The sequence below is a fragment of the Lygodium microphyllum genome, chromosome 2 (assembly GCF_053477565.2).
Source record: "Lygodium microphyllum isolate KBCC chromosome 2, Lygodium_microphyllum_v1.1.10, whole genome shotgun sequence".
Lineage (NCBI taxonomy): Eukaryota > Viridiplantae > Streptophyta > Polypodiopsida > Schizaeales > Lygodiaceae > Lygodium > Lygodium microphyllum.
The window spans coordinates 23,514,166-23,536,200 of record NC_141136.1 but is presented as its reverse complement, the minus strand read 5'-3'; positions in this window follow the sequence as shown (position 1 = coordinate 23,536,200).

Below are 22,035 nucleotides of genomic sequence, written 5' to 3'. Positions count from 1 at the left end.
CTCCTCTCATTGTGACTATGCATATGGCTAGTCAGGTGGCTCCACCAAATGTTGGAGGCCAAGTTTAGAATCCTAATATTGTTCATGTGAGTCAACAACCAATGCCTAATCAGATTGTTAGGCCAATGGAACGACGGATAAATGATCAAGGCTATGAATCGAGTGCCTCTAATGTCCTTGGAGAAGTTAAGGATATGATGAAGCACTACACTGACATGATTTCTGAACAATATCGACGAATAGCTGCTGACGTCAATTTCCTGAAGAAGCAGTAGAATCTGATAGGGAGTCGACGCCCTGAAGAGGGTGGTCCCTCTAGATTCAGCTGTAAGTGGTGCGACGGACAACATTTCCCTAGAAACTGTCCAAATGTTAAATGTGATATTTGTGGGAAGTCGGGCCATTTAGCCGCTACCTGTTGGAGTAAGATTAGTTCCCTCCAACAAGGGAGTAAACAGCCAGGTCCAGTCAATCATAGAGCGCAAGGTAGTAACCTGCAGCAAAATGATGGATCAAGACAAATATTGCAAAGGGGAAGACCACTATAGAAGAGTTGCCACAATGCAATGGAGTTAGCCTTATTGAGGCTGTACGCATCAATGGCGCTAAAACCTCTAACCTACGAGCTGTGACAAGAGGCCAAAAGGCTAAAGAGGGTGATAAAGATAATGCAAAACCGATTGAGGGAAACCCTAAGCAAGGGGATAAGGGGACGCAAGTCCTAAACCCTAGCATGGAAGGGGGACCTCTAAGGCCTGTTGACAAGAAAGTCGATCCTAAGGAGGATGAGGAAGTGCCAATAAAGAAGGCAAGAGCTAAAAAAGAACCACCAAAGCCGGTCCCGAGACCAAAAGAAAGAATGGTTTGGCGAGAAAAGAGAGTTGGCTACCTATCATGATTTTGATTTAGCAAGTTCTCTTTGCGAAGTCAAACCAGATGTAAACCTCTTACAGTTGATTAAATTATCTCCAGGAGTACGCAAGGAATTCAAGAAGATCCTGCGTATTGGGTATATTGTAGAACCTTTGGGCATAGCACGAGTAGGGGAAGATTGGTTTCACCATGCTGAAAATAATTGCCCTAGGGTTCCAGCATATGTGGATGGAATATTAGTAGAGTATGCTATCGTAGACACTGGGTCCTCCGTCAATATCATGAGTACAGAGTTGATGGAGAGATTGGGTCTAGGCATCCAAAAAGATAGCTCCACCCTTCTTAGAATGGCTGATGATAGTCTAAGGCAACTAGAAGGTTGCGTTACTAAAGTCCATGTTACAGTTGCAAGTGTAGAATGCTTCTTGGACTTTAGGGTGATAAGATTTGCAGGACGTCCTAGCTATCGAGTCTTGCTAGGCAGTCCTTGGATCTTACGAACAGATTGTCAAGTCGATATACCCGCTGGTCGAGTGGTTCTAGATAGAGGTGCTAATCGAGTAATAGTTGATGCTTACCCTGAGTCTCCTCAGAGTGAGAGAGCTCCTTTATGCTCTATTGAATTAGCAACAATAGATGATCCATCTGGTAGTGAGACATCATCCAGTGATGAATCTAGAGAGGGGTCCACTACAGAGGATATTTATCAGATAACTCTAAATGAGCTGGTAGAGCCGCACGATAGGATAAGAGATGCGGATGTGATTGAGATGGACCTTGGCACGCTGAATGATTTACGGCCAATTAAATTAGGTTCCATGCTTAGTTTAGCAGAAAGGGAGGACTATGTGTCCTTGATTCAGGAATTCTGCGACATCTTTGCTTGGAGTTATGTCGAGCTAAGAGGCATTCCTCCCAGCGTGGCTGTTCATACTATTCCTGTAAAAGAAGGTAGTCGTCCTGTGCGTCAGAAGGTAAGGCGCACATGCCTTTTGAATTGAGGGACGGGCTGTTTGAGGAGTTATAGAAGTTACAGAAAGCTGGTTTAATCTTCCCTGTACAACATACGGAATGGTGTTCACGAGTTGTTATCAGGAAGAAGAAAAACAACAAGATCCGACTATGTGTAGATTTTAGAGAGCTTAATAAGAAGACGGTTAAGGATTACTACCCGTTGCCATTTATTGACCAGATTTTGGATCAATTAGCGGGTAGGGAAATATATTCGTTCATGGATTTCTTTGCGGGTTATAAGCAAATGGCAATTGTAGAAGAGGACAAGTTCAAAATAACTTTCATTTAGTGGGTAGGGAAATATAGGAAAATATATTCGTTCATGGATTGCTTTGCGGGTTATAAGCAAATGGCAATTGTAGAAGAAGACAAGTTGAAAATAACTTTCATTACTGTCTTTGGTACTTCTGCGTACCATGTGATGGCCGTTGGATTGTGCAATGCACCTGGATCATGGCAACGAACAGCAGACAAGACCTTTGGTGACGTCTCCCCAAATGAGTTGAAGGTGTTCATTGATGACTTGGGGGCAGCCACTGTAAGGGAAAGGATGTTGATTATTTTAAGAAAGTGCTTTGAGCGCTGCAGACAATTTTGTATCACTCTTAACCCATGGAAGTGTTTCTTTGGAGTGCCTTATGGGCTATTTCTAGGCCATGTGGTCAGTTCAGTAGGAATCGCAATTGACCCTGAAAAGATCAAGGTTATAGTCGCTATGAGGCCACCATGCACTCCGAAAGAGGTACATAGATAATCGATAGGGTACTATCGGAGGTTTATAAATGCCTTGGCAGAAAGGACGTTGCCACTAACTAACTTATTATCCTTTAACTGTCTATTTGTATGGAACGACCCTTGTAAGGTAGCTTTCGAGGATGCGAAACAGAAGCTAGTAAAAGCACCAACTTTAAAAGCACCTAAAAGAGGCGATGTGTTTTACATATTTTCAACAGCCACTATGCATAGTATCAGCTCTGCTGTTTAACCCAAATCTGGGAGGAGAAGTGGTATCGTCCGATAGCTTTTGCTAGTCGAATATTGGGCATATCAGAAATTAACTATACCTATATGGAGAAGTTGTGCCTTGCGATGGTCTTTGTGACTAAAAAATTCGGGCACTACATCCTCTATGAGAAGGTAGTTTTCTATACAAAGGCGGAAGGGCTTAGGTTGCTTATGAACAAGCTACAATCGCCTGATCATTTAGCAAAGTGGTTAATTACTTTGCAGGAGTTTGATTATGAGATTAAGAGTAAGCCACCGAGGTTGCAGGGGATTGTGGAATGCTTTCTAGATTTTGGGGAGCCGAAAGAGATTTTGGTTGAAGGAAGTGATATTGAAGAAATGTTCAAAATTGATACAACTTCTATCCCATCTTGGTATGCTGTTATCACGCATTATCTATCAACAGGAGAGACTGGAGTTGGTTTATCAAAATCAGAAAAGAGCAAAATCAGACAACAAGCTTTGAAGTTTTCCTTGATCGCACGAACACTATATCGGCAGGGAGTTGATGATATCTATCGTCGATGTGTGATGTGTGACGAGCTTCCTTTCATCTTGGAAGAGTGCCATGACTCTATATGTGGAGGGCACTTTGCTGGATGGTTGACGGCACAGAAAGCTTTAAGAGCTGGATATTGGTGGCCCTCCATATTCCAAGATTCCTTTGAGTATATTAAGAGATGTGATACCTGTCAAAGACATGACAATAGAGAGAATAGGAAACACCCACTTATGCCAATCATGGCTGTCCTTCCATTTGAGAAGTGGGGCATTGATTTTGTGGGTCCTATCACTTCATCGTCTATTACCAGAAGAGGTACATTATAGTAGCAACTGATTATTTTACAAAATGGTTAGAAGCACGGGCGACGAGGTAGGACAATGCAAAAGAGACTGCAAGTTTTCCTTTAGAGCAGATTATTTGCCGTTTCGGTCCACCGAAGGAACTAGTGTCAGACCGTGGAACACATTTTTTGAATAAGGTGATCAAAAGTCTAACTGAAGCTTGGTAGATCAAGCACAATAAAATGACCCCCTATAATCCGCAAGAAAATGGGCAAGTCAAAAGTACTAATAAGCAGCTTGTGGGTATCTTGTCTGAAATATTCTCGAAGAAGAAACGAGACTGGGACAGGAAGTTGTATGTGGCAGTATGGGCATACAATACAACATTCAAGCGAGCTACTAGCCACACTCCATTTAAGTTAGTTTATGGGGAAGAGTGTGTGTTACCCTTCAAAATTGAGTTGCCAACTATACGGTTTGCAATTAACCACTCTTTGGGAGATGAGGATTCACTCTTTGAACATTTCACAACCATAGCCCACCTGGATGAACTCAAATTGCAGAGCTTATTACACAAGGAGGTAGCTAAACATCGGATGAAGCAGTTGCATGACCTTAAAGCAAAGAAGTATACCTTTAAAGCAAAGAAGCATACCTTTAAAACATGACAGAATGAACCTCTACACCTATGCAACGAAAGCAATACCTAAACGTAGGGGGTTGGGAGGTTTGAATTGTGTGATTTGCGTGCTGATTGTTGCTGATTTTCTTATGCATTTCATGACATAGAGTTCTTGGTATGTTAATTATGAGGATAGTAGCACGAGTGTTATCTCAGTGCTATCCTTTCATTGCTGCAACGCGTTAGAGAATAAGCATTAGAAAAGCCTGGTTGTGCACAAGCACGTTGCTGATTTGAAAATGATGTTTGAGCACTTTAGAATCATTCACCTTTGTATGTGCATGGAACCATGGTGTCAGAATAAGAAAAACCTAGATGCATAGCACCTGTTTTCAATGACAATGACCCACGCTGAGTGTGGAAAGGCATCCTCAGCCGTAGGATAGACGTTCGTTTCTTGGGGGATTATTTGGTGAGGAAACATGGTATATCTCCTGGATTCAAAATGAAGAGTGGAGTTTGTTCGTTTGTTTTATATGTTGAGCAGTGCATCAAGGGGTCAATCCCTGCAATGTAGGAGAGTTGCAGTGGGGCCGTGGTATTTCTACCGAGAGGTTGCCTCCCATGTATGTGATTATCGTGGTATTTATTGCCAATATGTATGGGTTCTCCCTCTGAGGAGTTTATAGAAAGGGAAATGTTGGACTACAAAACTATAAAACTATAAACGCATTAGATTAGGATTTAGGGCAGTTTGTCCTTTAGCAGTAGATATACGCTCCTGGTCCGCGAGGCCGGAGGGTGTGCTTGTCTGTTATAAGCATGAGGTCTTGCTAGTGCCATAGCTAGTGCGGCCCATTTCAGGTCCCATCAGTGGTGCGTCTGCCGGGAGCTGCCAACAAGTGGTGGTTCTCGAATCTAGGTTTTTTAAGGACCAAAAAGTTAGTTTATGTCCTCTGACAAGGACCATCAAGCCGAAATACAAAAAGCAGAACGTGCTGAGAGGGCTAGACGGCAGTTGGAGATTGTAAGTCGTTATTCTCCTCAAAGGAGTAGCCCGATATGCATAAGAGGCAGTGCTTTTAGTAACCCAAATGTTGCACATAGTCCTTTAAGTGCAGGAGGAAGCACAAGTTCTTCCTCTCTTCCACCAAGTCAACCCACTTTAAGTGGGGGTGTGATCCCATTAGTTCAAACTCCCATTGTCAATTTGATTATCATCATGGCACAACCCATTGCAATTCTTGCAGAGGGACGCCGGATTTGCCAGCTTTAGGAGTGCCTTTGCCCATTTTTAATAGGTTAGCCGAAGAAGATGCATAGTTTCACATTTGTGAATTCCAAAGATTAATGTTTAATTATCGCATCCAAGATGAGGGACATCTTATGATGTTCTTTAACATGACATTAAAAGGAATGGCTGCGGTATGGTATCATAGCATAGAGACTGAAACCATAACTACAATTGACCAATTCTATGCAGCTTTCTAAGGAGGATATGCCCGTGAAAGAGGTGGCCAATACTGGTTGCATGTGTTGAATGTAACACGCCAAGACCCCCATGAGAATGTGAAAGTCTATGCCAAGAAGCTTAAGGAAGTGTTTCGTAAGTTACAAACTTACATTCCCATTCCGCCGGCTGCCCAATTGAAATACTTCTTGCAATATGGATTGGATTTCAATATTCAGGTACAATTGAGCAGTGTGGCTTTGCTGATATAGACACCGCCATTACGCGGGCAGAAGGAGTAGAAGCACGATTACAAACGGCCTACTCCTCTCGAATAAATCTTAATGCGGGTTTAGTACCTGGAGGCAATCTACCATTGATGAATGGAAGTCAAGGGATGCCTATGAATAACCCTAATGGGAGAGGAGGCATGGTTCAAAATGTACCTTTGTTGCCAGCTCCTCTCATTGTGACTATGCATATGGCTAGTCAGGTGGCTCCACCAAATGTTGGAGGCCAAGTTTCGAATCCTAATATTGTTCATGTGAGTCAACAACCAATGCCTAATCAAATTGTTAGGCCAATAGAACGACGGATAGATGATCAAGGCTATGAATCGAGTGCCTCTAATGTCCTTGCAGAAGTTAAGGATATGATGAAGCACTACATTGACATGATTTCTGAACAATATCGACAAATAGTTGTTGACATCAATTTCCTGAAGAAGCAGCAGAATCTGATAGGGAGTCGACGCCCTGAAGAGGGTGGTCCCTCTAGATTCAGCTGTAAGTGGTGCGGCGGACAACATTTCCCTAAAAACTGTCCAAATGTTAAATGTGATATTTGTGGGAAGTCGGGCCATTTAGCCGCTACCTATTGGAGTAAGATTAGTTCCGTCCAACAAGGGAGTAAACAGCCAAGTCCAATCAATCATAGAGCGCAAGGTAGTAACTTGCAGCAAAATGATGGATCAAGACAAATATTGCAAAGGGGAAAGACCACTATAGAAGAGTTGCCACAAGGCAATGGAGTTAGCCTTATCGAGGCTATATGCATCAATGGCGCTAAAACCTCTAACCTACGAGCTGTGACAAGAGGCCAAAAGGCTAAAGAGGGTGATAAAGATAATGCAAAACCGATTGAGGGAAACCCTAAGCAAGGGGATAAGGGGACGCAAGTCCTGAACCCTAGCATGGAAGGGGGACCTCTAAGGCCTGTTGACAAGAAAGTCGATCCTAAGGAGGATGAGGAAGTGCCAAGAAAGAAGGCAAGAGCTAAAAAAGAAGCACCAAAGCCAATCCCGAGACCAAAAGAAAGAATGGTTTGGTGAGAAAAGAGAGCTTTGGCTACCTATCATGATTTTGATTTAGCAAGTTCTCAATTATCTCCAGGAGTACGCAAGGAATTCAAGAAGATCCTGCGTATTGGGTATATTGTAGAACCTTTGGGCATAGCACGAGTAGGGGAATATTGGTTTCACCATGCTGAAAATAATTGCCCTACGGTTCCAGCATATGTGGATGGAATATTAGTAGAGTATGCTATCGTAGACACTGGGTCCTCCGTCAATATCATGAGTACAGAGTTGATGGAGAGATTGGGTCTAGGCATCCAAAAAGATAGCTCCACCCTTCTTAGAATGGCTGATGATAGTCTAAGGCAACTAGAAGGTTGCGTTACTAAAGTCCATGTTACAGTTGCAAGTGTAGAATGCTTCTTGGACTTTAGGGTGATAAGATTTGCAGGACGTCCTAGCTATCGAGTCTTGCTAGGCAGGCCTTGGATCTTACGAACAGATTGTCAAGTCGATATACCCGCCGGTTGAGTGGTTCTAGGTAGAGGTGCTAATCGAGTAATAGTTGATGCTTACCCTGAGTCTCCTCAGAGTGAGAGAGCTCCTTTATGCTCTACTGAATTAGAAACAACAGATGATCCATCTGGTAGTGAGACATCATCCAGTGATGAATCTAGAGAGGGGTCCACTACAGAGGATATTTATCAGATAACTCTAAATGAGCTGATAGAGCCGCACGATAGGATAAGAGACACGGATGTGATTGAGTTGGACCTTGGCATGCTGAATGATTCGCGGCCAATTAAATTAGGTTCCATGCTTAGTTTAGCAGAAAGGGAGGACTATGTGTCCTTGATTCAAGACTTCCGCGACATCTTTGCTTGGAGTTATGTCGAGCTGAGAGGTATTCCTCCCAATCTGGCTATTCATACTATTCCTGTAAAAGAAGGCAGTCGTCCTGTGCATGAGAAGGTAAGGCGCATGCCTTTTGAATTGAGGGACGGGATGTTTGAGGAGTTACAGAAGTTACGGAAAGCTGGTTTAATCTTCCTTGTACAACATACGGAATGGTGTTCACGAGTTGTTATCAGGAAGAAGAAAAACAACGAGATCCGACTATGTGTAGATTTTAGAGAGTTGAATAAGAAGACGGTTAAGGATTACTACCCATTGCCATTTATTGACCAGATTTTGGATCAATTAACAGGTAGGGAAATATATTCGTTCATGGATTGCTTTGCGGGTTATAAGCAAATGGCAATTGTAGAAGAGGACAAGTTGAAAACAACTTTCATTTAGTGGGTAGGGAAATATAGGGAAATATATTCGTTCATGGATTGCTTTGCGGGTTATAAGAAAATGGCAATTGTAGAAGAGGACAAGTTGAAAACAACTTTCACTACTGTCTTTGGTACTTTTGCGTACCATGTGATGGCCTTTGAAATGTGCAATGCACCTAGATCATGGCAACGAACAGCAAACAAGACCTTTGGTGACATCTCCCCAGATGAGTTAAAAGTGTTCATTGATGACCTGGGGGTAGCCACTGTAAGGGAAATGATGTTGATTATTTTAAGAAAGTGCTTTGAGCGCTGCAGACAATTTTGTATCGCTCTAAACCCACGGAAGTGTGTCTTTGGAGTGCCTTATGGGCTATTGCTAGGCCATGTGGTCAGTTCAGTAGGAATTGCAATTGACCCTGAAAAGATCAAGGTTATAGTCGCTATGAGGCCACCATGCACTCCGAAAGAGGTACATAGCTTTCTGTCATCGATAGGGTACTATCGGAGGTTTATAAATGCCTTGGCAGAAAGGACGTTGCCACTAACGAACTTATTATCCTTTAACTGTCTATTTGTATGGAGCGACCCTTGTAAGGTAGCTTTCGAGGATGTGAAACAAGAGCTAGTAAAAGCAACAATTTTAAAAGCACCTAAAAGAGGCAAGGTGTTTTACATATTTTCAGCAGCCACTATGCATAGTATCAGCTGCTGTTTAGCCCAAATCTAGGAGGAGAAGTGGTATCATCCGATAGCTTTTTCTAGTCGAAAATTGGGCATATCAGAAATTAACTATACCTATATGGAGAAGTTGTGCCTTGCGATGGTCTTTGTGACTAAAAAATTCAGGCACTACATCCTCTATGAGAAGGTAGTTTTCTATACAAAGGCGGAAGGGCTTAGGTTGCTTATGAACAAGCTACAATCGCCTGATCATTTAGCAAAGTGGTTAATTACTTTGCAGGAGTTCGATTTTGAGATTAAGAGTAAGCCACCGAGGTTGCAGGGGATTGTGGAATGCCTTGTAGATTTCGGGGAGCTGAAAGAGATTTTGGTTGAAGGAAGTGATATTGAAGAAATGTTCAAAATTGATGCAGCTTCTATCCCATCTTGGTATGCTATTATCACGCATTATCTATCAACAGGAGAGACTGGAGCTAGTTTATCAAAATCAGAAAAGAGGAAAATCAGACAACAGGCCTTGAAGTTTTCCTTGATCGCAGGAACACTATATCGCAAGGTATTGATGATATCTATCGTCGATGTGTGATGCGTGACGAGGTTCCTTTCATCTTGGAAGAGTGCCATGACTCTGTATGTGGAGGGCACTTCGCTGGATGGTTGACAGCACAGAAAGCTTTAAGAGCTGGATATTGGTGGCCATCCATATTGCAAGATTCCTTTGAGTATGTTAAGAGATGTGATACATGTCAAAGACATGACAATAGAGAGAATAGGAAACACCCACTTATGCCTATCATGGCTGTCCTTCCATTTGAGAAGTGGGGCATTGATTTTGTGGGTCCTATCACTTCATCGTCTATTACCCAGAAGAGGTACATTATAGTAGCAACTGATTATTTTACAAAATGGTTAGAAGCGCGGGCGATGAGATAGGACAATGCAAAAGAGACTGCAAGTTTTCCTTTAGAGCAGATTATCTGCCGTTTCGGTCCACCGAAGGAACTAGTGTCAGACCACGGAACGCATTTTTTGAATAAGGTGATCAAAAGCCTAACTGAAGCTTGATAGATCAAGCACAATAAAACGACCCCCTATAATCCGCAAGAAAATGGGCAAGTCAAAAGTACTAATAAGTAGCTTGTGGGTATCTTGTCTAAAATATTCTCGAAGAAGAAACGAGACTGGGACAGGAAGTTGTATGTGGCAGTATGGGCATACAATACAACATTCAAGCGAGCTACCTGCCACACTCCATTTAAGTTAGTTTATGGGGAAGAGTGTGTGTTACCCCTCAAAATTGAGTTGCCAACTATACGGTTTGCAATTAATCACTCTTTGGGAGATGAGGATTCACTCTTTGAACGTTTCACAAGCATAGCCCACCTGGATGAACTCAAATTGCAGAGCTTATTACACGAGGAGGTAGCTAAATGTCGGATGAAGCAGTTGTATGACCTTAAAGCAAAGAAGTATACCTTTAAAATATGACAGAATGAACCTCTACACCTATGCAACGAAAGCAATACCTAAACGTAGGGGCTTGGGAGTTTTGAATGGTGTGATTTGCGTGCTGATTGTTGCTGATTTTCTGATGCATTTCATGACATAGAGTTCATGGTATGTTAATTATGAGGATAGTAGCACAAGTGTTATCTCAGTGCTATCCTTTCATCGCTGCAATGCGTTAGAGAATAAGCATTAGAAAAGCCTGGTTGTGCACAAGCACGTTGCTGATTTGAAAATGATGTTTGAGCACTTTAGAATCATTCACCTTTGTATGTGCATGGAACCATGGTGTCAAAATAAGAAAAACCTAGATGCATAGCACCTGTTTTCAATGACAATGACCCACGCTGAGTGTGGAAAGGCATCCTCACCAGTAGGATAGACGTTCGTTTCTTGGGGGATTATTTGGTGAGGAAACATGGTATATCTCCTGGATTCGAAATGAAGAGTGGAGTTTGTTCGTTTGTTTTATATGTTATTTCCTAAAGAGCTGACAGAACTTCCACCTCAAAGGGAAGTCAATCATGAAATCAAGCTGGCACCAGGAGCTGCGCCAATTGCAAAGAGACCATATAGGATGTCCATCCCGGAAGCGATTGAGCTGAAGGAGCAACTCAAGCAACTGTTAGATCAAGGCTACATCTGTCCAGTTTGCCATGGGGAGCTCCAGTGCTATTCCAAAAGAAGAAAGATGAAACGCTTCGTCTATGTATTGATTACAGAGGGTTGAATCAATCAACCATTAAGAATAAGTACCCTATTCCAAGAATAGATGAACTTCTTAATCGTCTTCAAGGTGGAAAGATCTTCTCCAAGATTGATCTCAGGTCTGGATACTATCAAATAAGGATCAAGGAAGAAGATATCCCAAAGACGGCATTCAGCACAAGATATGGGCATTTTGAGTTCCTGGTCATGTCATTCGGGCTAACGAATGTACCTGCCACCTTCAACAGGTTAATGCAGGATATCCTTAGGCCATATCTTGATGAATTTGTACTCATCTTCTTCAATGATATCTTAGTCTACTCCAAACATGAAGAAGATCATGAACCCCAGCTTCGCATTGTTCTTGAAACAATGAGGGCACACAAGCTTTATGCCAAGAAGAAGAAGTGTGCGTTCTTCAAATGACAGATTTAATATCTGGGATTCATTTGTTTCAGCAGAAGGAATTTTAGTAAACCCGGCCAAGGTCATAGACGTTCTGGAGTGGCCAACACCACAATAACTTTCAAAGAAATACACAATTTTCTTGGATTGACAGGATGGTACAGGGTCTTTATCAAAAACTATGCTTTGATTGTAGCACTGCTGACGGATCTACTGAATAAGCAAACATCGATCGTATGGTCAACTACTGAACAAGCCGTTAGCTATCATCCATGCTCTCAAGCTTTGGAGACACTACTTGCTGGGTAACAAGTTTACCCTAGTGACGGATCATTAAAGTCTTAAGTGGATCTTTACCCAGAATGAGCTCAACATGAGGCAACGTCGATGAATTGAAGTGCTAGAGGAATATGATTTTGAAATCAAACATCGGCTTGGAAAGGAGAATGTAGTTGCCGATGCACTTAGTCGCAAGGAATTTCTAAATTCTCTAATCTTGCAAGATCCATCAACAACTAGATCTCTAGCCATAAAGGTATCCATGCCAAACAACCCAATACTTGAGCTAGCTAGAGAAGAAACATGCCATGATCCAACCTATCAGAAGATGCTAAGGGAGATCCCTATCAAGGATCAAGACCCGAAGCTACAGGCAAAGTATCAAGAATTCTCTATCAATAGTGGACTTGTCTACTATAGAATGAGATTATGTATATCGGCAAGCCAGTCACTGAAACATAAGATACTTTGGGAAGCTCATGACTCCCCTTTCTCAGGACATCCTGGCTATTCCAAGACCCTCAATGCAGCTAGAAAGAGCTATTATTGGGAAAGGCTTAAAGGTGACATTCTCAAATATGTCACTAAATGTTTGTCTTGTCAACACATTACGGCTGAACATGTCAAAATGCCAGGGAAGTTGCAACCACTTGACATTCCCCAAATGAAATGGGAATTCATTAGTATGGACTTTGTTGTTGGCCTACCCCAAGTTCAGGGAGGATACAACTCCATTATGGTTGTGGTTGATATGCTCACCAAGGTTGCACACCTTATTCCTATTAAGACAAACTATAAAGCCTCAGACATTGCAAGGTTATTTATCAAGGAGATATTCAAACTGCATGGGGTGCCCAGAAGAATCATTAGTGATCGTGACTCTCTCTTCACATCACACTTCTGGAGAGCTATCTTTGAAGCCATTGGGACTCAACTCTATTTTAGTACATCTTACCATCCCCAAACCGATGGTCAAAAGGAAACGAGTCAACCAAGTCATTGAGGACATGCTAAGGGCACATTGTTGCCGTGAACCAAAAAGGTGGATTCAATATTTGCCACTGGTTGAGTTTGCCTACAATGCCTCCTACCAGCAAAGCATTTAGATAACCCCTTTTCAAGCATTGTATGGGCACGACTGTCGTAGTCCTTTAAACTTCTCAGATCCAACCCTGAGGATTGAAGCTTCAAAGCAAATGCTGGAAGATATGGATGACCAAATGAAGTCAATAAGGCAGGACATCCAAGCCGTCAAGGATAGACAGATAGCATATGCAGATTTGAAATGTCAAGATAGATCCTTCACTGAAGGGGATATGGTCTTCATTCACGTACACCCAAAGAAGAGTTCCCTATCCTTAGGTGAATGCAAGAAGCTAAATCCAAGGTATTGTGGATCCTACAAGGTTCTCAAGTGCCTAGGACCTAATGCCTTTAGACTATAACTCCCTGAGAACCTAAAAGTTCATAATGTGTTCCATAGCAGTCTACTGAAGAAGTATGTACCTAACCCTAGTCATGTGCTTGATGATCAACAAGTTGTAATGCCTAGCCAAGGAGTCCTTGAGCTACGGCCTGACAGGATCTTAGATGTTAGGGAGAGACAATTGAGATCCAGAACCTTGAGAGAATATCTCGTCCAGTGGAAAGATTATCCCGAGGAGGATGCCACTTGGATGGATGAAAGTACTCTCAACCAACAATACCCCCAGTTCTTCTCGAGATGAGGTCATCTCAATTCCTCTAAGGGGGAGAGAATGTAATATTTCTGCACGAAATATTAAATAACTTTGATCACTACATACCCCGTGCAAAAGCTATGCTAAGTCATCTCCCGCAACGGAATAATGATAGTGACAAAGTCCTTACCCCGCATGCGCAATAATGAACCCTATCCGCATTGTGCAAATAAGGCCGAGGTTAAAACCCGCAAGCCATACGAGAACACCCCTTACGGAAAGGCAAATGGATAAACGATTAAAGTAGTGCAAATTTTTTTATTAATATCCCCTCCCCCCTCAGCCGATGCATGGTGGGGGAGAGGAGTGTAAGAGGGAGGGTGAGTAGTCCATGAGTGGTGTGGGGAAGCATGAGGGGGGAGGCATGCACACAAGCCACGTGTGTGGCTACCTCTCCCCCCCAGCCTATAAGGCCTCCCCCCTGGAGCTTGGGAGGGAGGCACAAAGAGAGAGAAGATAGAGGTTGTGGTGCTGCTGCTACTACCGCCCTACACCATTCTGGCCGCCACCGTGAAGACCGCTAGGCTACCATTGCTACCGTGCCACTGTCGCCTGCCCATACCACTGCCATCATCATCATAATCTCCCCCCTTTCGTCGTCAATCTCCTCTCCTTCAATCATTACCCCCCCTCCACGTCATTCTGTTAAGAAGAAGAAGCTTCTTGGAAGCTTCTTTAGAAGCTTCTAAAGTTAGGCTTCCATAAGCCTCGTTTTCACGTGCCTCCCCGATTTCAAAAACCGGACTCATAAGCCCCAACTGCTGTGTGAGGAAAGAAGTATCAGCCTAATAGGAAGTTTGGAGATCGCATAAAGGCGAGGACAAATCGCAGAGTTCAAGTCCACTACATCAACGATGGCTCCAAAGCCAAAGACGCAAGGTGCACACATGGGAGCCTTGAACCCAGGTTTACACGTGGGCATCACTGCGAGTCCTCATACCCAGGTTCTTAGAAGTTTAATTATGCATAAACGGAATGCATTGGGCATGTTTAAATTTCATAAGGAAGTTATGAATACAAATTACTCATTCATCTTACTATTTTTAGTTGCATGTTGCTCTTTGCTTGCAATCTCAATTGCATATTGCATAGGTTAAAAGGATGAAAAATTGTTTAAATGCATCCTTGTCTTCCTCGCATGAAAGAACAAGCGCATAATGCATCTAGGCAATGATTTCCTAGATATGATTCATAAGAAATAATCGTTAACATCTGTTAGAATATTGTCCAAAGAATTGCATTGCATGAGAAAGAAACCATGAACTTGCCTATTGCATGCAAAGATGCTTGCAATTTAAGACGGATAAAGTGTCCTAGAACGGATTAAGTCAACATTGGTCTTATGACATTCATCATGCATGAACTTCATTTATCAAAGTTGTATCTAGAACAGGGTACATGTCACATTAAAGCCTGAATTTCAATTGCATTAAACGATAGGTTGTAGGCAAAGCTCTTGATGTAAATCTATGTAGGTTTTATACATGTTATCCCCCCAATTGTCAATCATTCTGATTTTAGCAAGGAAAAGAAATGGTCAACTCCAAACCTTATAGTTGCATAGAAGTAAAAGTCTATGATTCACATACTTGCATGGAATGTTGCATCTTGAATTTATTTATTTGCATCTCTTAGGAAAAGTATTTTCATCTCTTTTAAACAAATATCATTCTTGTCGCAAGACAATTAGAACGTTTTAGGTAGATCACTTGTAATGGTTTATCCCTCAAGGGATTCGTGAAAGCACCACTAGTTGGTATGATGAGCACTTCAAGGTGCTAGGTAGGGTTTAGTACTTTGAGAATTCTGCTTAGTATCGCACTTGGGATGCCAAGTCAAGACTTTTGATCCCAAAGGTCCTACCCACATTCACAGAACGTTAGGGATGCCAAGTCAAGACTTTTGATCCCAAAGGTCCTACCCACGTTCACGGAACGTTAAGGTTAGCTAAAAACCCATGCAACAATGATCTAGGGATTTACCCATAAGGATCGATCGACCTAATACTAAAACTCGGATTAAGTTTAGAAACCCTAGGTCCGAACATTGTTGGCCTAGTATAGTTAGGATTGGGTTGGATCAAGAGGACTCCCAAACCTACATCTTGGCCAAACATATTTATTGACCAAGAAACACCGTTTGATGGGAGAAATGATCCCACGAGCTAGGTGCAACAGCAACAATTTGCAACGTCGCATGGTTTTTTTTGTGTTAAATCACAAAGTAGAGTTGCCACTCCTTAGAACAAGGTTGGCAGGTTCTAGTGCAAGTCTAATTTGCAAGAGGATGAGTAGACATCCTGCTACATCACCCTTTTTGGGCTGATTTTCCAAGTTAGGGAAAGTTATGTATTGCCTAGCAAGCAAAGGATCAATCAAGATGTGGCGATAAAGTTGCCCAGGATTTACTGTCTTAACTTAAGGAACCTAAGGTGATGGTTAATTTGGGTTAACAAGGGTATAAATCCTAGCCCAAGGATAAAAGGGTAAACAAACCAAACCTTGGGGATCTTGCTAAGTCACTGTCGGATGCTGGATGCATTCAAAGAGAAGGATTCACACCTTAGCAATTGGCCAAACAAACGACCACAGGATTGATTGCGTTTGTACAGTTTAGGAGCACTGTTTGTATTGCTTTGCTCAAAGAACTAAAGATGAAAAAATAATTATTGCTTCAGGTTGAAGGCCTGGAGGGAGAGGCAGCATCAGTTACCCTCGACTATCTGCCTGACCCTAACCAAGGGGGTTGTTAGCCGCGCTGGGAATGTGGACCGATCTCGCCGCGAGAGGTCTCTCCGTTGGGCGTTACTTGGAGTAGGAGGACGCTTGGGTGCCACAAGGGGCTCTGGCCGTAAATCCCTTGCCTTTCGGGTCCTGCACAAGAGGCCGACGTGACTCGGGATTGGATCTCGAGGCCCGCATACTAGTCTACGGGTGGAAACTTGGATTAGTAATCCCTGTGGATTGCTGGATTGCCTTCGGGAAAATTATGGATTGCCTTCGGGCGGATTACGAGCTAGATTATATGATGTATTCCAAAGATAAATAAGATCAATTGTTGAAAAGGAACTTGTTTGACATTGCTTTTCCGTGTCAGTGCTTAAATTACATGAAGGAACCAGTGAATAATTGGCTAATTAAGGAAGCTATTTTTGCGTGCCAAACTAAATGTGATAGGTAATTAGATAACTAAAGCAACCCTGAGAAAAGTGCGCTGGATGTGGCCTTGGGTTTGTCCTATGGATGGGTGGTCCTGGTTGGCCGGGAACTTTTCTCGAAGGAAATTGATAGCAAGGAACGTTGACCTAGAATCTAGGATACTAGAGTCCCGATTTATGCTGTTTTAGTGGAACGCAATGGGACTATGCCTTATGGGCAGAGGTCGAGCTTTGCATCCCTCTCGTTTCCATTCTCCTTGAACCAAGTGCAGCGTGAATCCGCTTCGACCCTAACGTTTCTGCGTAAAGTAGTTTGCCTGGGGTTCGACGCTAACAGCCGCTCTAGGGACTTGACCACTAGGAAAACCCTAATTCAAGTCGATCCTAAGTGGGAATGGCCAGAATACTTTTGCTTCGTGGCAGACTTGGGAAGACCTAGATCGCAAACCCCGTGACATTTCGTGGGAGTGTCGGGCAGTGCTTTCTGGACTCTCTTCCCGATGGGCTGCTAAGACGTGTCCTATGAGCGAATAGGTGGACACGTTACAAATGTGTTCACTCTCTAAATGTGCCAGGTGGTAAGCTAGATCTTTAATCCTATCATCATTTTTAGCTGCACATTCTTTCACCTTCCCTTTCATTTGGTTCAATTCATGGTTCTAGTATTGTGTGAGGGTAGCATTCGTGGTTCTACTCATTTGTTCATTCTCTCAGTTCTGGTGCTCTATTTATTCCCTTAGAATGGCCCGTTCATGGAGTGTTGCATGAAGTTGGTTATGCAGCTCAACCATCTTGTTCATGGTCTCTTCATATTTTTGTATGTTTGTAGCATGCAACTCTTATTTCAACTCCTTTATTTGCTTCATCAATTCTTTTTTGTCTAACTCTAGACAATTATTTTCCTTGGAGTTGAAGGCATACAATTGCTCTAAGGCCCTATGACTTTCCCTTTCTAAAATTCAGAAAATCGAAAGCGGAAGTCCCAAGGCAAGAGGAAGATGGAGGACAAAGGCACACTAATGAAAATTTGAAGGCACAAGGAGTAGGATAAAATTCTAAATATAAGAGGAAAGTGCACAAGGATAAGCACACCTTAATATTTTTGCAAAAAGAGCACCAGGCACATTGTAATTTATTTTGTAAAAGAGCATGTGGTTCTCTCCCATGCAAGTTGTAAATAATAAGAGGCAAGAATAAGCACACCTTAATATTTTTGCAAAAAGAGCACCAGGCACATTGTAATTTATTTTGTAAAAGAGCACATGGTTCTCTCCCATGCAAGTTGTAAAGAATAAGAGGCATGGGTTAAGGCCGTGCTAATAGGAAAGGAGGAGGAAAAGGAGTGGAGAAATGAACAAAGACTAGGACCAAAAGGGAATAGTCGCCCAAGGAGGAGTAGGGCATGTATGAAAGTTAAAAAGTAAATGAAGAAGCTCATTCTTGGTGTGAATAAATTGATCAAAATTTTAAAAATGCAAAACCCAATATGTAAGAATCAAATGGAGTGCCATTATTTTCACTGTTTGCCAAACCTGCTCTCTTCTTGTTTCTTGCATCTTACTTCATTTTTGTGTATGAGAGAGAGATGTAAAAATATGGATCTAGAACATGGCTTGAGGTGAAAGCTATGGAGGTTGGAAGAGAAAGAGTGAGTTCATGAAGACACTGACATGACTGACTGTTACACAAGTGAATTAGGTTCCAAGATGGAAGCTTGGAGACTCATAAACACAATCTTGTGTATAGACTAACATGACATAGAGACTTTACTAAAGGACAAAAGTACAATGACATTGCATTATAAAAGAGAGCAAGTACAATGCTTTAAAGGAAACTAATGGTAGCACTTCTCCTATTATGCTTATGTAATTCTAGTCTTGAGTCCACACCGCTCCAATCACAACTAGAAGTATAAAGTGTGTAGAGGTTTTATGGAGAACAACACCTGCAAAGTGTGGGCACACCATAAACATGGCAAAACATTAGAGATTGTTGCAAAGTGTGTAGAGCTTTACAAACATGGTGGGCCTCACAAAGTGTACAAAGGCTATAGTACAAGGCTACATGTGGATTCTACAAGCGTATGATACAGGCATTTTGGGCTAGGCAGTGCAAAGCTAAAAAAGTCTATCAGAATAGTGAGGATAGAAGGACTGGTAAGTCTTGTCCTTTTGATCCTAGTGGTATTCTTCTTCTTCCTCCTCCTTTGCTCCATGGTCTTCTTTTTCTTTCACTCTAGAACACAATATTAGTGAGTTTTGGGAATCTCCCAATTTCCATTTTTTGAATACTAAAAAGGTGGCACCAAGATAACATGCCCATAATTTTCTCAAAACCATATGATGTGACCTATCATTGGAAAGTTCTTGAAAAATGAAATCTATTGAGCTATAGAGCGCTCAATTTGGAGTTATAGTGTTCAAGTTATGACAAATCCAAAGATTTGACCACATGTCCCAAACTTATGGGAAATTCCCATATTCCCCAATATGGTGTTCTAGCAAGATATGCCTTCTAGGACCTCTTTCTGGTGTGGAAAAACTTTTCAGTGTGTCTGGTCCTTTTGCAAAAATCACAAAATAGCTAGTCCTTCTTGCCTTTATACATGTTGCCAACATACAACATTTGTTCATCTCTAGAGGTGCTTGGTTCTTCTTTAGATTTTAGCTTATTTTCCTTCTCTAGCAATGATGCCTGGATATCAACAAGCTTAGGATTTTGCATATTGATTAACGTTGTTGATACATTATTATATTTAGGAGGCAAACTTTTAAGCAGAACACCAATACTAATATCGTCATCCATTTTCAAATTTATTCCTGCAAGCTAGTTTAGAAGTCCTTCCATGTAATTTAAATGTGTAGTAAGAGGTGTGTTGGACTTCATGTCAAGCCTGAAGAATTCAATTAAGAGACCATACTTTGATGACTTAGACTATGCACCAAACAAAGTGTCAAATCTCTTCCATGTATCTTGTGAAGTATCACAGTTATCCACATGGTGGATATAGTTGTCGTCTAGCTCCAATTTGATAATGGACTGAGCCTTATCATCATTCTTTTACTAAGTGATTGCAAGGTCTACATCACGAGGTTTCTTCTCTTTGCCACTGGTGATGGCCAAAAGATCCTTCTTCATTAGGATGAGCTTGATGTGGATCTACCAGGTGTGAAACCCGACCCCTTTGAAGCAAACTGTTGGAGGATCAACAGAAAATTAACTTTAAAATTCTCAGATTTCAGCAACAACTAAAGACTTGATCTTGAGTGTACTTGATAAGCACAAGTGCCAAAAGACACTAGATGAATAGTATTAAGAGATACTGATGCTTGTGGCTCAAAGCTTGAGACCTTCAGAATCTCCCCTCCTTGATTTGATGCTGAAAAAAGTGCTGGACAAATTGATTTAGTGGATTTGAGTGGCAGAGGCTTGGTTTGAGTATCAAGAGGGAGAGAGAAAATAATGGAAAGATGAAGCTTTGAGTTATTGGCTATGGTAGTCACAATTAGGGTTTGTAGGGCAGCCTCGTTTTTCACAAATTGCAAGAGCTATAGTGCATCATTTCCAAAAGTTTTTTTGTAGACATGAAGCTTACTTCATGGGCTATCAATGCCCTATGATGACACCCTGAATCACAATGTGTACAAAGAACAAGATGAGTACGAACAGGGCGGGCGCAATTCTGAGTAACATGCCAAAAAATTCACAATGTTAGGCCATATACAACCTAATGTCAAGGTCCTAAGTGACATGAAGAAGTGCCTTGATGTGGGGAACAAGTCCTTAGAAGGAAGCATGAGGAGATGCTGCTTGGATGTGGAGATATAAGAACTCCAAGAAAGGTTGGTACTGACTGGCTATGGCTGCCATGGAAGGTTGGTGAAGATAGAGTAAGAAAATGAACTCATTGGTTGGACTTGAATAGAGTTCGAGAGAGGCTGGAAGGGGGTTTACTGATCTGAACTGATGTATGCCATGCTCACCATGGCTCTGATACCATGTAGAAACGTGGATCTAGAGCATGGCTTGAGGCGAAAGCCATGGAGGTTGGAAGAGAAAGAGTGAGTTCATGAAGACACTAACATGACTAACTGTTACACAAGTGAGGTGGAAGCTATGGAGGTTGGAAGAGAAAGAGTGAGTTCATGAAGACACTAACATGACTAACTGCTACACAAGTGAATTAGATTCCAAGATGTAAGCTTGGACTCATAAACACAAACTTTGTCGAGATGTTTGCAATCACACCTACTTCAGTCTCTTTGTAAGAAGCAGTGAGGGCTAGAATCCCATATGCACAGTAGGAGAAGTGCTACAATCGAGTTTCCTATAAAGTGTTGTACTTCCTCTCTTTTCTAGTGAAATGATAGTACTATTTTCTTTCCAGTAAAGTATTTATATCATTGTCCACACACAAGATTGTGTTTATGAGTCCAAGTCTCAATCTTGGAACTTAATTCACTTGTGTGACAATTTGTCTTGTCAGTGTCAATGTCTTATGAGCTCCTTGGCCACTAAGTTTTGTGGCAATTGCCTTCTCCTACGACTCGATGTAAACAAAAATGCAGACGGGTTTGAAACCTAGAAGTAGTTTGCCATAGCCACTCTATCAGAGGCTCATTTTCCACTTCTTCTTTCACTCCCATTAGGAAAAACTAACATCTTGTCACTTTGATTTGCTTCAAAATAGATGTCTCAGCAAACTTTGGACCATCAAATCATTGAGGAGGGGAATTTCTTGAAGATCCTTTGAAGTCTTGAAGAAATCAAACCTCTTACATCTCATCCTTCTCATTCTTCTTACCCTACACAAGGTTTTTTCGCTTTGAGTTTCCAGCAAGCAGTTCAGCAAGCAACTCAAGCAGGGGAACAGAATACCTATTGAGGATCTACCAAGCATTTGGCTCCACAAGTATCTCTTGATACTAATCACTTAGTGCTTTTTGGCACTTGCGCTTGTTAGCACACTCAACATTATCTCTTGTGTTGCTCAAAATATGAGAATTTTGGTACTGATTTGCTGCTACTCTTGCCATCTAACATGGGAAAAGACTTTGCAACTCCTTGCTTCAAAGGAGTTGGGTTTCATACCTAGGCCATTACCACTAGAAAGGAAAAGAAGCCTCCTGATGGAGACCTTGCAGTCACTTACCAAAAGAATGATGATAAGGCTCAAGCCATTATCAAACTGGAGCTAGATGATAGCTATATCCACCATGTGGATAACTTCATA